The 17,685-nt window shown below is 40.5% G+C and overlaps 1 pseudogene; it reads left to right on the plus strand.

The window, feature by feature from the left end:
- Positions 1-5,078: 5,078 nt before the first annotated feature.
- Positions 5,079-5,194, plus strand: LOC111738477 (annotated as a pseudogene).
- The last annotated feature ends 12,491 nt before the right edge of the window (positions 5,195-17,685 follow it).

Here is a 17,685-nt window from a genome sequence, read left to right on the forward strand (position 1 = left end):
CTTCTGTTAGACTTGGGTCCAAATTAACCTTTTAACTTTAGATCTGTTTTTGTGAAGAATCAATAGCCAAAAAACCACAGGTATGACCAAATGAATTGAGACAGCCCTGCCCTAAAAGATACATTTGAAGAACATACCCACTACTTACCACAGGCCTTTGTTTTCCTAAGGGCAATGTACTCTTCAGACTAGAGCTGAGTGGCTCTAGTGTGTAAGAGAAAGGAAGTGAGGACAGCAAACCAGAAAATAGGATGCCAAGAAGAGAAACGTGAAATTCCAAAGGGACAGTCTAAGTTTTTCTGTGTCGTATGTGATAAAGCCATCCTCTCTAGCTTCCTAGAAAACATTCAATAAAATCCGTATTCACCAATGTTTTTTGGGTTGTGTATTTTGAGGATATAAAGAAGTAGTGAGTCTGAACTCAAAGTTGATTGCAGGAGACGACATACAGCATAGGTTACCCAATGGGCACAGTCATTTTGGGGTATGACACCATTCCCGAATAGTGTCACAGAGATAAATGACATGGAGGGTTGCAGCATTCACCTAAATGAGAAGTTTCTGGTGAACAAAAAAAGAAGCTACTTTGGCGAGCCTAACAAGTTCAGTAACTGGAAGTAACCATACAGGATGTTTTAATCATAAAAAAAATTCTGAATTGAGCGGGTTATAACGGGAAGTCAATTCCTAAGGCCTCCATGATAGATTAATCTTTACCTTGAGCAAGCCCTAGCCACTGCTTTTACGCATCTAGAAAAACACACTTAAACGGTCAGAATCATCTCTTCTCCAGACCTCCAAAGGTAAACACATCTGGTACTGGGGTGAAACAACCCCAGCATTCCTCACTGTTATCTTAAACCTGCATATTTCTGTAAACTGTGTATGTGAAATATCCTGTACTCACCAATGTAAAACAAGTATGTGTCTCTCCATTTCACTTTTTATCCAATCCTAGAGATTCCCACACTTTACTTTCTCCCACCCTTTAATCTACCACCAATGGATTTCATGTAACCTGCGTTACGTCTCCTCCTTTGAGTCTAATGTATAAAATAAACTGCAAAACTGCTATTCCTCGAAGCATTGTCTCAATCCTTTGAGATTTTGCTTCCAGCACTGGTCCGTAAACCTTCGCTCAAACGAACTCTTTAAACTTTTCTTTAGGTTTAGAATGTCTTTTGTTGACACTGGTATGGAAACATTTTACTGTGGCTGGCAGTGGTATTTAATTAATCAAATTACCAACTCAAACTTCTCCATTTGATTATCAATTTATATATATTCAATGTTTTTAGAGGTTGGGTCAAAAGCACAATGACACAGAAGTGCAGTGGGCAGTGAGATACAGCTTAGCAATTCACCTTTTTGTGGAAAAAATCACTAACACAAAAATATCAGAAAGATATCTAGAAAAATATCTAGTTCCATAAATGGCATTAAACCATTTTAGTAACCTTTTCATCTTGGTTCTGTCTCTAACTCATTTAGCCACGTTGAGACTGTGACATCACATTCTCATCTGGAAGGCAGAGACTTAAAATTGATGCTCTCTAAAGTTCTTTAGAATTCTAAGTTCTTTCATTTTAGGAAGTAGAGCAGCCCCAGGATGAAAAAAATAATTATCTTCAGAATTTCTTCCCTAGTTTTGATTCAGTAAAGCATCAACTGGTTTGTCATAAACCAAAAATACATTTTATAGCAATCGTTAAGAACAGAACAGAATGAAGATAATCCCTCTCCTTTTTTCTGTTGAAGCCAGTCACCAAAAACACTCCCAGTTTTACTGTCAAACCCATTTAGTCATCAGATATTTCATACCCAAGCAAAATCCATTCAGTCCCTGATTATACTATGAAATCTGAGGACATCCAGAAAAGTGACAAGGAAGAGATCATGTTTTGTTCATCAAAACATTTTTCAGATTAAGCCATCACATCCTAAAATAGTGGCTTAGAAACACCCAGCAGGACCTCTTTCTGAAAGCATGCAAATGCACAATCCTTGTTTAGAAGGACAGTGTCAATTACTTATGCAGATACAAAAATGACTAATAGCTAAGGCCTAATAAGACACCTGTCAATTTCCCTTTTTTTAGCTTAGATACTTTCAATTCATAGGAGTTGCTGAACACGAACAGCATTTTGCTGACAGTTCTGGGTGTGCTTAAGCAGTGATAGCATTCAAACTAAAATGGAGTTTCAGATATGTCCATCCGATTTTTAAAAATACACTTTTAAAATTACAGTATTAACCACAAATGAATGGCTGCCCAGCCTCTCAAATGAGATACAGAAATAGCATTGTTAAGTCCACCAGAGAAGGGACAGCTTCCCATCACTGCTTCAGCTAAATGAGAATGAAGATTTCCTAGAAGAGTCTACAAATAGAAACTGACATTTTCCTGGAACAGAAAAATCCAATGAAGGACGGGAGATGATCTCTTCTTGAGATTTGAGAAGATATTAAATATAAGCGATCTCTCAATAGTTAGGACAGAGTTCACGAATGCTTTTGTATTTGATATGAGAGCACGTATTATTCACCAACAAAAAGCCTTGCTTGAGGTGAACGTGACCAAGATAAGAACCAAAGTGATATTTCACAGGTTGCCAAATTAATCCAAATAATTCAAATTAGACAAGTCTATACCGGAGGGCCCTTTATGGCTTGAATTCCACAAAAATGGAAGTTATTTATCCATCAGGAAAACATTCCTGAACATGAAAAAGTTTATTGCTTTAAAAAGCCCTCTGGACTAACTATAGCTAATTCAGACATTGAATGATAAAATTATTTATATATTCAGATTTTAAAGAATGCTCAGCATGGCTTAATTAGCATGGTTTTAGAATTCTTCCAAATTTAGATTCTAAAATTCACAATGAACAAGAATGACATTTTCTTTTTGACCCAGAAAAAAAAGAAATTGAAGGTTAATCACAATATAGACATAGTATTTTGTACTCTATTTAGCCTTTTTAAAACAAAGATTTCAAGAAAATTTTATCTGCCATTGACCTGAGATGTTTTTAATAATTTTCTTTAAGGACGCATTAAGAACAAAAAAAGAGTAATTTTAACTTGGTCTTTCCAGTTGTGTCTACATCAGCAATAACAAAGATTTGGGCCCAAATTAGGGGATATTTAGATGATCTAAAAGAAATCTTCTGGTTCTAACATTAGTAATATCCCCTGGTTTAACTCATCATGAAACTCATCCATCATTTATATTTACATTTTATCATTTTAAAATAATTTACACTTATAAGTTTTGTTCATGTTTTGGTGACAAGATCCCAAAGTCATTTACTCGACTTTTCTAAATTCAAATGGCTTAATAAGGTAAGAACCCCACAGCCTATCCAATGACAGAGTTAGCGTGTCCTGAGGTCTATTCTAAAGTGCTATAGCACCATAAATTAAAAAAAATTAATAAACAACAAAACACAAAACTCATGAGCTGCATATTGTCACTGTCTACCGCCTATGCATCAAACATTAAAAGCATTCAAAAATGCTGATTGGAAGAAAGGCCTGCACTGAAGAAAGCATAGAGTATATGTAGAAGAACTGCGTGGGAAGCCACAGAACAGACAGAGCCTAAGCCTCGCTTTACCACCAACTTCTTGTGTTTCCCTGAGCTATGACGGTGTCTTTGGTTCCCAGATTACCCAACTATCATTTTTTAGATTTAACTGACATTTACAGAGATTGCATATGTGCCAGGCACTTCTTTAAGAGCTTTAAATACAGTAACTCATCTAATTCTCACAGCAATCCTATGACCAGGGCCAGCTCCCTGGCACTGACACAGAGCCCTGTGCTCAGAAGGACCCCCTGCTTGCTTTGATGCTCTGCTGTCACCATCTTGAAACTGGAACAAGGGCCCAGCATTTTCATTTCATTGACATTTAAACAAAGGGTTCCGCAGACTATGTAACTAGTCCTGTCTATGAGGTTGGAACTATCATCGATCCCATTTCACAGATGTAGAAACTGAGGCAAAAAAAAAAAAAAAGAGATTAAGTAACTTGCTCAAGGTCAAAAAGTTAGTCAGTAATGGAGCGTGGATTCACACTCTGTCCACTGCTGTACTCACAGGGCAGACATCGAAAGCCACTATGCTCAGTTCCCAGTTAGTTCTGCAATTCCGAATAAGGTCGTTTATTAAAGGACTGTTGATTTCACTCTTTCCTCCTTCAATCAATGCTTTTTTTTGGATGTGAAATTGCAGTGGATTAAAAAAAAAAAAAAAAAAAACCACCAGAGATTTTGCGTTCACAAACCAGCCAAATATGAAAAAAGAACTGCTTAGCTATATGAAAGGTGAGAGGGCTTTAAATTGTCGTGGCAGGGGCTTAGCTATTTAAATGACAAGCTAAACAGGATCCCTTTGGGGCTGTTTCAAGTTCTGATCCCCAAATTAGAGCTTTTAGGAGTGGGATCCAGAGGCTCAACATGGGGAAGACCAAGTTAGCCGAGAATGGCAAGGCCACAGCAGAGGCGGGACGCATCAAAGGAAGCGCTCTGCTCCGCTGCCTTTTATAGACGTGAAAACAGCCCAACTGCCCTGTTGTCTAATGGGCAAACATAAATAAAAGGCTTGCATCAGCTGAGAATCAAATACTAAAGAAAAGAGTCAAGATTTCCTGAGGGCTGTGAGTCAAAGGTCAAGTCCTCTGTGGAAAAGCATCTGGCCTCCTTTGGCTCTCAGTTTCCTGCCCAACCCTGTCCCATTACCATCTTCTATCTAAGGTAACTGTGGGTGTTTCACTTTGACTAAAATACACACACACACACACACACATACACACACACACACAAATGTTGCTTGCAATGTTGTTGGACAAAACACTACATTTCTGAACTTCAGTTTACTCATAGCCCAAAAGAGAGATGACAGCAAAACATACTGCATGGGGTTGTTATGAATATTTTGAAGATCTAGCACAGTGCCTTGCAAATAATAGTTTCCATATCACTTGAGAGATTTTCATCAGCCATTCACAGAATACTCAATAAAAATGACTTAACCAATGGACAATTATCTTTTCATATAACAAGAAGGAACCAGAAGCTACAGCCACGCCACCCTGAACATGCCCGATTCCATCTGATCTCAGAAGCTAAGCAGGGTTGGGCATGGTTAGTACTTGGACGAGAGACCTCCTAGGAAAACCAGGTGCAGTTCAGATAGATAGATAGATAGATAGATAGATAGATAGATAGATAGATAGATAGATGATAGATAGATAGATAAATAGATAAATAAATAAATAGATAGATAGATAGATAGACAAACAAACAAACAAATAAATAAATAAATAGATAGATAAATAGAAGTAACCAGAGGCAAGATTGGTTTCTTTAATAGCTCAATAAAGTCAGGGCTATTTATTCACTTCCCTATTGTTTTAGTAACTTTATTTTCTCATGGTCTCAATGTGGCTGCTGCAGCTCTCCACACCACATCCCCACGTGACAACTTCCAACGGTAGGTGGGGTGGTGAAAGAGAAAAATCTTTCCCAGAAGCCCTCAGCAGACTTCCTCAGAACTGGGCCACATACTTACTCTCAACCACTGCAAAAAGAAATAGGATTTTTATAATTAACTTAGATCATTTTTCTATCTCAACAAAATAGGGACACGAGAGAGAAATTGCTTTTTCATAGGCTATCAGCAGTTTCAATACTGTTTCCTTCTATTTCTGAGATTTCACCATCCAGATCAGGACAATTTTCTTTAAAACAGAATTTCATACACCCCAGAATCTGAACACTATCCACCTTCCTCCTCTTAGCAGTCAGCCCGAAACCCCTACTCAGGCCTGACTTCTTTCTTCAGAAATAAGCCACAGCTTGGGTAAGACTGGTCAAAGCGATGAGAAAGAGCAAGGCGGGATCTGTACTTAAATGACTGGCAGTGTGTAAACAGGTTCCTACGATGGGGCAGAAAGCAGGGCAGAGGTTGGCTCCAACAGACTGGCCACACGCAGACTGGTAGGGTTGGGGTCTCAGAAACAAAACAAGGTAGGAACTGCTCTGGGACATAGAGCTAGCGCCAACCGGTCAGAGCTGAGTCACCAGGCCAGAGGGGAACCAGTGGCAGTGGTGATTACATTGCAAGATTTGCAATACTGGAGCCAGAGATCATGCCCCAGGGCTGCCTCATGTGGTTGTGCAGACCCCGATCTGCACAAGAGCCTCAAATCAAGAGGAGTTGGTGGGGCCAGAATCCAGCTCAGCTCTGCTCTCCAAGCCAGGACTCCATGGCTAAGCTCCATCTGCCTAGAGAAGGAGGTACCTTTTCTTCAGAAAGACTGCCTTTCAAAAGAACCTTGGGCTTGCTGAGGCCTGGAAGGTGCTTTTTTCTAATTCCTGTGGCCTTTTTCTAATTTGTATGAGTTACCTGTTGCCCTGTCCCACCTGATTCTAGAGACTGGGCGCTGGGATGATAGGAAGACAGGGAAGTTCAAGGAATCTCAGTTGTGGGAAGAAAAGGCCAGGAACCAGGGAAGGACCGCCTAGGACCTATTTTGCAGAGAGCTCTCTTCAGCAATATGTTAAGGAGCAGAACTTCTTTCTGTCCTACCCTAAAACAAGTCACCCTCGAACTCCAAGAGTTAGAGTGTGGGGCCATAGGCATTCCAGCCAAGGGGTAACTCTGGGCAGGATTCTCCTTCAGTCCAATGCAGTGTGGGTAGATGAGTGAAAGCACTTTCGAATGTCACCACTCCTACTCCCCCATGAAAAGAATGTCCTTGTAGATGGACTTCTTATAGCTCCTCCCCAAGAATATCATGTGTTTTCGTGTTCCTAAACCTCTATATGTGATGTTTAGTCACTACCCCACGTGCCCAGGTAAACAATACTTGCTCCTTCCTCAAGGATTCCATAGAACTTGAATGTCCCTTAGGTCACTAATCACGTTTCACTGAGGTTGTTAGTTTTTCAGTATGACTCCATAGCTAAGCAGGAAACCCCTCCTCAGGACCAAAGATCTCATCTATATCATATTGGTTTTCAGCTCAGAGCCGGAGGGGCTATGAGTGAGCCAGGGTAAAAAACGAAAGACAGCATTTAACCTGTGGAAGGGCAATAATCAGCATGGCCTGGGGGAGAGGTGGAAGAGAAGGAAAGAACACCTGTAAGAGGGCTGAGACAGATCAGAGAGAAAAGCCTCTCTTAAGCATAAAAGCCCCCAAGACGAGCTCTGGAGATACCAAGCAAAAGATCAAGATTAGTGCAGAAGCTAATCAGGAACGGGGTTCCACCACTAAGCTGGGGCTGGATACCTGACTGGAAACCAAATGACTCCTGGTGCAACAGGAGGCTGCTAATGAGAGCTTCTTTCCTTCTCCTCAAGAAACACATGCCTCCCAGGGTAAGAAATCCTATCTGTGGCTATCGGGGAGTGGGGAGCAGAGTTTGACTAAAGAGAGCTGGTTATTCACAAGTATCTGTTAAACTGTTGAATGTATCTGATGAGAGGTAAAGGGAGGCCCAAGTGCTCCCAGAAGATAGGCCAGTGAGTCACCAAGGCATGAAAAGACTGCAGGAAGGAGACCATTGAGAAGATGGTACCGCAGAAAGAGAATCCCCACCTCGGTTAATGAGGATTAGCGGGAGGACGTGCTGGGTTCACTGCAGCGTACTTTCGGGGTGATGCTTCCTGGAGTGCTGTAATTAGAGACGGCCATACACACATTCTGTCATTTAGGCAGGTTAACAAATACGCAGCCCTTTCCTGTGTGTGATTCCAAATACTGCCGGCCCGGGACAGTGTCAAGTTTCTACGCAGGAGCTGTCTAATCCAGACAAGCTTTCCCTTTGAGCAAAGAAGGTTCTCAAATTCACGTCTGTGGGTAAGGCCGCCCTGCGCAGACTCTGCCCGCCTCCCCGTGGAAGATTTGCTTACTGTTCAGCCCGCCCTGCAATTGGAAACGAAATGACTACGCGTTTAAAGGTATGCAAAGGGGTTTTCTGCCAGGACAGCAATAGTTTAAATGTAAATCATGGCTCTTGCTGAGAGGAGACCCGGAGGATATTTCTGAAAGGAGAACATAGGGGAAACTTGAGGTGGGGAAAATGTGTTTTATTTTTTTAAATTGAGATAGAATTGATACACACACACACACACACATATAATATATGTTATATTAGTTTCAGGCGTACAACATAATAATAGAATGAAATGATCACCACAGTAAGTCTAGTTAACATCCATCACCACACATAGTTACAATTTCTTTCTTGTGATGAGAACTTTCAAGATCTACTCTCCTAGCAACTTTCAAATATACAATACAGTGTTGTTAACTACAGTCACCATGCTGTACGTTATGACCCCAGGACTTATTTATAACTAACAGGAAGCTTGTACCTTTTGACCACCTTCATTTATGTCCCTCAACCCCGAACCCTGCCTCTGATAACCACCAATTTGTTCTCCGTATCTATGAGCTCAGTTTTTTGTTTTTTTTTTAGATTCCACATATGCTAAGATCATATAGTATTTGTCTTTCTCTGCTTGACTTATTTCACTTAGAATAATGCCCCCAGGGTCTACCCATATTGTCACAAAAGACAGGATTTCCTTCTTTTTTATGGCTGAATTATTTTTATATATACATAGATATATAAATATATATATAATTTTCTTTATCTATTCACTTAAGATTGTTTCAATGTCTTGGTTATTGTAAATAATGCTGCAAAGAAGATGGGGCGCATATATCTTTTCGAAATAGTGCTTTCATTTTCCTTGAATAAATACCCAGAAGTGGAATTGTTTGCTGTTTTTAAGGTATGGTGCTGATGCTGTGGGTCCAAGGATCACCCTTTGAGAAACCCAGCCTTGGAAGACACAAGGCCTGAGGCTGGTTTGCAGGAAAATGTGTAAGGTGAAAAACATCACAGCAAGAGTTTGTATGGACGAGAACTCTCAACACAAATTAGAACCACTGGATGGCCAGATGGTTGGAAAGCCAAGAAAGATGAGAGCTTACCTAAGACAGAGGAATTTGGCAAAGGTTCCTAAGAAAAACATACAGAAATATCTTCTTTACCTTGACTTTTGTCATGTGACCCCTGAAACTCAGGGTCACTTACCAAGAAAGCAAGCAAGAGATGCCTTGTGCAAGAGAAAGAGTCACAGAAGTGTTTTGTGTCCAAAACCAACCCCAGAAATGGAGAGAACAAGTGCAAAATGCAAAGCCCACCCTTCACCTAGTCAGTGCCAAGCTAAAGGTGGGAGTGGCCCCAGCAATACAATTGTGACCCCACCGGGCCAGGCCTCCTCTCCGCACAGGCCAGAGGGGGACAAGTAACAAGGCCAGCATGAAAGCAATGGGCGTGCCATAGCAATCAAGAGTGTTCTTTGAGTCCATTCTCCTCCCAGGTCCCTAATTTGTTGTGAGTGGCCTTAGAGGCACTGGGAATCCGGGGCAGCCCAAATAATGTGTTCCGGCTCCTCTCCCATGGAGACTGGTGCCAATCTGGACAGGAGAAGATGGTGGTGGAGAATGGGAGGTAATTCAAGGTGGAGGCAGTTTGAGGTTTTGCTACAAACATCCTACAATGTACCAAGCTCCACTGACACGTTCCCCAGTTGTCTTGACAGATTAATGTTTTTGAGAGGAATTGGGCTTCTTTTGCTTGCAGAGCTACTTTGTTCAAGTAGACAGTTATATGATTAAGCTGCAAATAACCAAAACCCCACTCAGAGAACTAACCAATATGAGGGTGTACTTTGAGAGATCAGGTACTGGGGAGAAATGAGGTAGGCTAGCTCCAGAGTTGATTAATTCAGTGTCTTGATAATGTCATCACAGACCCAGTGTATTAGTCAGAGTTCCTCAGAGAAACAGAACCAATAAGATACAGATATATAAAAAGGAACTTATTATGAGAGATTGCCTCACACAATTATGGAGGCTGAGAAGTACTCAATGATCCTGCCTCCTGCTTTTCACACCCATATAAATGACATTCTGCATGAGATATTATACAGCTTTGTAAAAATCCTGGGCAAGAGGTATCCATTTAAGCTGCACCTAGATTCCTGACCCACAGAAACTCTAAGATTAGAAAATGTTGCTGTTTTAAGCTGCTAACTTGTGGGGTTATTTGTAACAGAAATAGATCACTAGCATACTCTTCTAAATCATTTGTAATAGACTCGGTCATGGAGGGGACTCTTTTAGTATAAGCCATGCCAAAACTCTGTGCCACTTTGGCCTCTTTGGAAGTTAAAGTAATAAAGATCTCCCACTCTAACCTGGTGAGGAGACCGCTCTACTCATAACTGAGGACGCAAAGTCCAAGTAAATAAACAGATAAGGTAAAGATACAAAGAGTTTCTCTCTTCCTCAAAAGAAAGAAATAACAAATCTTTAGGGTTTAATAATGTTTGGCAAGGTACTTTAGTTGTAAGCTTATGGACTTTGCTATTCATGTATTCATTCATTCATTCATTCATTCATTCATTCATTTCCTCAACAGCTCTGCCACTTACTAGCTGGATGAACACAGACAAGTGACTTGCTTTCTCTGAGCCTTAATCTCTACCTATGCAAAAAGAAAGACGTTATAATACCTCCCTCATGTATTATTATGAAGATTAAAGAAGGTACTTTATTTGAAAGAACAGTGCACAGTGGTGTAAATAGTGAGAATTCAAAAAATGTTAAGTGTCCTTCTCTGGTATTCTTTTTTTCTTAAAAAGTTTACATTTGATCTGTGTTTTTAACAGATCATCCTAGATCCTCTATGGAGATGATATATAGATGGAAAGAATGGAAATGAGGAGGTGAGTCAGGAGGTTATTGCAGTCGTTCAGGTGGGGGATGGTAATGGCTGTGCCTCAAAGGGTGGCAGTAGAAGATGGCAGAAGTGGATAGATTTGGAATGTGTTTTAAAGGTAGAGTTGGCAGAACTTACTGGAAGCACGAAGAGAGAGAACAGCTAATTTCATCCCAAAGAAAAAGCACTTGACCCATTGATGCGGTCTAGATTAGCATCGTACAACAGAACTTTCCGTGACGATGGAAATATTCTATACAGGTGCTGCCCAGTCTGGCAGATACTAGCCATGTGTGCCCACTGAGTACTTGAAGTATGGCTAGTGTGACGAAAGAAGATTTTTTATTGTATTTTAAATAACTTAAACTTATGTAGCCACCATATTGGATCGCACAATTCTAGGTTATATGCCCCCTAGACGTTTTCCCCCGTAATCCATTGTTATGTCTGTGTAATCCAAATTATACAGACGTGACAATTTACAGCGCCTACAATTTGTTTTCACATACGCTATGATGATCTTGTCTACTATTAACTAGTGTCTGTTAATTGAACTAAAGTCTGAAAAAAAATCAAGACTTTCCTATTTCTGTTAATCCCAATATTATAGCATTAATGAGTAATCCATTTTGACCAATTGTAAACATCATATAAACTATATCCTTTCATGTTTTAATTAAGTTGGAATATTGCTCTTCTTCCTAATTTATGTGAACTCAATCACTATGATAACTATAAATCGTGTTACTTGACCATAATGCCTATAGGAGGAATGATTAATTTCAAAAGGACTTGGAAGTGAGTACTATGACCTAAACAAACTGGTAATAAATCTGTCTTCTGGCCTAAGGACTGAAGTTGTCATCACACCACAGGTACTTAGCAGGTATCTCAAGGCTGACTTAAAGGAAACTGCAGTGGTGATATTGACATTGAAAATAAATTTAAATTTTGTTCTAGCATATTTTGTTATAAAAGCTCTTCAATTTATGAAAGCTCTTTTTTTCTTGCTTTCTCTTCTCATTTTCCTTAAGTGAGCCCCAAATATCTGCTGACTAGCATATAGTCCATATATACCTCAACAAACCCAATTTAGCACTCAGAACCAAACTTATTATCTAAGCTGTATTTAATAAAAACCTTCAGGTCTTACCATGGCACGTGCACTCCCTCTGTATACATACTAGATGATTGTACTGACTATTTTTGGGTTCTGTCTGAAACTCTTTTCTCCCTAAGGTAATATCTCTTCCCCTTACCTGTGATTTTGATGAAAGAACCAGTCACAATACTCTTCCTGTCCTCCAGCCACAACCATTTAACTTGAATGGTATACGATACAATCGGATTTCTTATCTGGGACTTTACACACATCCTGGAAGAAAGGAGACCTCGCTTTCCTTTGTAGCAACTAAACTGGGATGCCGTAAACCTGGAGCTGCCTCAAATGATGCCCTGTCGTTTTCCAGTCATATAGAGGCAGCGCGTCTGAAATGGGAGAGAGCGAGACCAGCACAGAGAAGAAAGTAGAGGAGAGAAACTGTCCCTGTCTCTGAGGCCAGCTCCATTCATGGACTTCAATCAGCCAACAATTTCCCTTTCATACTTAAGCCCTGGGAGCTGGGCTTCTGCCACCTGTAACCAAATGGGTTCTTTTGAATCTGGTACCTCTCTGAACTCACAAGGAACCACACCCCCTTCACTCTTCGTGCTCCAGACAGAACACTCTCTCTGGTCACTGCGCTTTTTCAGAACTGGCCCTTTGGACATATCGTTCCCCTGCCGGGAGCCCTTGCCTTCAGATCTCAGCTTAAACATCACTTTCTCAGGAAGGTCCTTCCTGACTTTAGATGAAGGTTCATTCACTTGCTGTCATCTCCCATGACATCCCGTGCTTCCCCATCATAACACTCACCCTGCATCATTGCCTCTTTGTTGCTTGTCTTCACCACCAGACTCAAAGCTGCACGAGGCCAGGGCCTATAGCCCTTTTTCACTGATGTACAATGGTGCTCGGACCAGGGGAGGCACCAAATGAATATTTTGAATGAACAAATAAATAGTGTTTTCTCTCATACTTTCTCATTTGAAGCTGACAATGTATCTGTGAGTATTGTCAACATAATGTTAAAGCATAGTACATGTTCTCACTCTCACTTTTTAACAGAAAGGATCCAGCTGGTAGACATTGTTCTTCTCTAAGATCCCACAGCTCAGAATGCCGATTGCTAAGCTAGAACTGTGATATTTTCAGTCCCAGATCAGCTCATTTCTCACCTAATTCCAAAAATACATTTCCATATAAAAATAATAAACTCCTCAGATGCAGCCAGGATTGAGCACCACTGTTCTAAAATCACCTCATTTTAAAAAAAAGTCTTCAAAACAGCTGCTACCACCAAGTGCTATCACTCTAATTGTTTTGTGTGTCTCCATGTATTTATTTAATTCCTTTAAAGAAACTGTCAGTTCCTTGAAACATTAGTCTTGCTACTCAAAGTGTGGTCCCTGGACCAGCAGAATTGACACTATCTTAGAACTTTTCAGAAATGAAGATTCTCAAGCCCTCCCCCGACCCCAGACCTATTGAATTAGAACTGCATTTTAACAAAATCCCCAGGTAACACCAATATACAGCTAAGAACCACTGCTCCAGAATAGCCAATCACACCAGATATTTTTGTACCATAAGATTTGTATTCACAGCACGTGGGTTCAGGGGGAGACTGTAGGTTAAGGAACATACTTAATATTAGCTGTCGAACAATCAGGTTTCGAGGTGGTCAGGACAATGAGTCAAACAGAGTAACAATCAAGTCTTTATTAACTTACCACGACAGTGCAAGCGAGAGACAAAGGAGACAGACAAAGACCAAGTGGCATGCAGAACAGAGCAATCTACTCATGAGCAAAAGGAGCACCCCCAAAAAAGTTTCCTGACTCTTCATGGACCTATAGGCTGGGGTGAGGGAGAAAAGGAAGGGCTAGGAATGGAATAGTGAGTTAAAGTGTCTTAGCCAAAGCCCCCAGAAAAGGGAACTCAGAATGGAGGCACTTGGGCTAGAATGGAAGCTACGCATAAGAGCATGGCTGGATGGGGTGGGGCTGAGTCCTTGAGTGCAACTCACTCCAGAAAACTGTAATGCACTAGCTGTGCACCGAGTCTGGAGTGGCGAGGGCTGTTTCCCTCCATGAGGCAGTCCAGGCAAAGCTCTGTGGTTGCCTGTAATCACACATAGATCACAGAAATGATTTGAGCTTAGAGCCAGATTATTCCACTTACTGGTGCAAATTTTGTACCATTTAACTGGTAAGGTCATGACTTTGTTTGGTTGCCTCAGCGAAGCAGCCTGTGAAACTGACCAAAGCTTAATGATGGAATTGTCTCTAAGCAATGGTTCTCTAAGTGTGGTCCCACGCCAGCATCACCTGGGAACATCTTAGAAATGCAAATCCTTGTACTCCACCCTGGACATTCTGAATCAGAAAATGCGGGGATGGTGCCCAGCAATGGGTGTTTTAATAAGCCCGGCCTTCCGGGTGATTCTGACACATGCTAACATTTAAGAAACACTGTTCTAGATGAGGGTTTCTCAAACTCAGCACTGCTGACATTTTAGGAAAGACACTTCTTTGTTGTGGGGTGTTATCCTGTGCACTGTAGGATGTTTAGATGAGTCTCTGGCTTCTACCTACTAGAACCCAGTACCATCCCCCTAATGTGATGCCCCAAAATATATCCAGACATTGCAAAATATCCCCTGGGTGGTGGGGAGGACAAAACTGATCCCCATTGAGAACCACTGCCTCAGAGTAATAACTACAGCCTTGACCAGTTCCAGCCTAAATCATGATACATAATCATGTCCATATACATTCAAGTGTTCACAGATATGTGACACTGTCACATAAACTGAGGTTTGAATAGTCCACAGTGTACAAAGCACTTTCATATATGCCATTTGTTCCTCACGTTAATCCTACGAAAAAGGTAATACCATCGTTCCCATATTACTAGCAAGGAAACTGAGATTCACAGAGGTTATCTGATGTGCCCGAGGTCACTGCCTGCCAAATAGCAGAGCTGAAACTCGAACACAGATTTTTCTTTTTCATAGATAAAGAGAATTATCTTATGAAACAGGTTATGGAGGGGATAGTTCTAACCTTGAACAATATCATTGCTTTTGGAACAAATTCAATTAATTAGCTGAGAAGTAATAGTTGTAGGAATACTTAAACAGAGTGTTCAATATGAAAAATGTGTGTGTATCCAAGATTAGGGTAAGCCTACCCATAGATGCTGGCATGAGCTATTCCTTGGAAATAAAAGTTTTGTGATAGTAATCGTGAGCCTTAATCAAAGTTGTCAGGGAGGTTTGTACTCATATCAGAAAAGTAAAAAAAAAAAAAAAGCACAATTAAACAAATTTGGGAATAGTCTTTCTCCTCTAAAGCCCAGCCCCTAATGAGAAAGTAAAACAGAATCAGAATCGTTGACTGAAAAAGGGAGAAAGAGGACACCCAGGACACCACAGAGCCAGCCATCGACCCGCTGTGACCCAGGGCCCTGCAGAATGAAGTGCCGCCCCACCAGTACTGGGCTCCTCGGGAGGATGGTGCTAACGGCCTGCAAAGCCCACAACTTCCAGAGGGTGGATGCAACCCTCATCCAGAGGTGAGCCGGGGATTTCCAAGACACAGTAATAGACTTTGGCTTCTGAGCGATCATCCACCCACCAGCAGCCAACTTGCTGACCTTTGGCTGGTCCTCCGACATGGCCAAACTTGTTGCAGAGCATAAAACTGAAATGCTAAATAAAGATCAAGGCCAAATCAAAGTCACGATGAGACAAATGGCCCAAAACAAACCTTTTAATGTCAGTTCTTTCTTGCCCTGAGAAGGATTTGAAACCTCTTGCCTCCTCTTTAGAGGATCGTGAATGGTCTCATAAACTGGAGTTTAAATCTGGAAACATTTCTAATAGGAGGAAAGAGCACTGGGCTTGGAGTCAGAAGGCCCAGGTTTTTATTTTGGAAGTTCAACGGAGAAACTGCTCTTTACCAACATCCTAAACTTGCAATTAATATGCCCACAACTTGGGAAACACCACGCATAAAGCTGAAGAAGCCACGATTTGGAGTCATGCAGGCCTAGCGAGAAATCTCTGCTCTGCTGTGTTCCGGCTGGGTCATGCCAGACAGCTCTCTAACCCTTCTCATCCTCAGTTTCCTCATCTTTAAAATTGAGGTGATAATAACAGTCGTAATCCAAAGGCTATTAAATGGAATCACATAGATAAACGATTAGCACATAGTCCTCGGTAAAGTTTTAATTAAAATCTATACCTCATATGGAAATAGAAGAAATGAGAGCCACTTACAAATTGACTAGCTAAGAAATATTGTTTACATTCTATTAAAAAGACCTCAGAATTGGTAGATGACAGTCTCTCCAAGGAACATGGGTCATTTCTCATATCTCGTCCATGATCCAAATTAGCAGATAATTAGACGTGAGAGTCCCTACATATATAACACCATTTTGTAATACACACTTTTCTGTTAGTTTAGTTATAGGGGAAATTGTGAATGAAAGAAGAAAAATATAGAACTGTGCTGTTGAATACAGTAGCCACAGGTCACATGGGGCTACTGAATCTTTGAAATGTAACCAGTCCAAGTTGAGATGTGACATAGAATAAAATACACACCAGACTTTGAAGATAGTACCAAAAAAAAGAACATATTTCATTAATATTTTTATATTGGTTATATGTCAAAATGATAAAAATTAGATAAGTTGGAGTAAATAAAATGTATTTGAAAATTAATTTTACCTGTTTCTTTTTACCTTTTTAATGTCGACTACTAAAAAATTTTTTGAAATTACATATGCAGCTTGCATTATATTTCTATTAGACAGTGCTGGTATAGAAAGAGAGGACGCGTGTGCACATGCTCACGCACGCACGCACGCACGCACACACACACACACACACACACACACAAATGAGGAAAAAAGGATTTAACAGTGAAAAAAATCCCAGTTTGCGAGGGAGGACACAGGCTTGACAATCCTACCTCCACCTAAAGAAAAGAAGTCATCGAGATTAATTTTTCTATTAGCAAAGAAGCTAAAAGAGACTTCTATTTACATATTCCATGTTGTGACATTTGGTAGAGGAAAGAAAAAAGGTTACGCTTCCTTTACTTCTTTTCATTGGATAACAGTTTTTAACCGTATAAAACAGTATGCCCTCTTTTGGTTGGAAAGACCTAAGTTAAGGAAAGTGCACCCTCTGCAGGCTACTTAGTAATATTTTAAAAGAAAAAATAGGCACAGTGAGGGAGACTGTAAAAATAATGTAGAATGAATAAATGAATGAATGAGTTACATTTCACATTGTTGCATTTACAGCTTTTACCACGGATTCAGTAATGATGGAACTGAAGGCAGGGAAGTAGGTTTATAATGTGGAAACTGTTATTAGATCACGTCAGCCCTTTCTTTTTTTCTTCCCTCTTGCCCTCTGTCCCTCCTGCCTTCCTTTTTTTTCTTTCCTTCTTTCCTCGCTCCTTCCCTTCCTTTCTTCCTTCCAGTCATCTTTTAACAGCTGAGATACACCTTTATTATAAATTCTATGTAAAAACAGGAGCTACAAGGTCAAATTCAACTTAGAGGTCTAGGCTGCTTATTTTTATTCAATGTCTTTATGAGGTTAATACTTCATTCATGTTTCTAAGCCCGACCTTGCAGACAAGGTCAAGCAATTATACGACTACAAACACTCACCGACTACAAAGTTGATAAAATGAAATAGTAAGCAGCCCTCGACTTAGGAAAGGATTATCTTCCCAAAGACAGTTGATATGCTG

This window comes from Pteropus vampyrus, unplaced genomic scaffold (genome assembly GCF_000151845.1).
Source record: "Pteropus vampyrus isolate Shadow unplaced genomic scaffold, Pvam_2.0 Scaffold38, whole genome shotgun sequence".
Classification (NCBI taxonomy): Eukaryota; Metazoa; Chordata; class Mammalia; order Chiroptera; family Pteropodidae; genus Pteropus; species Pteropus vampyrus.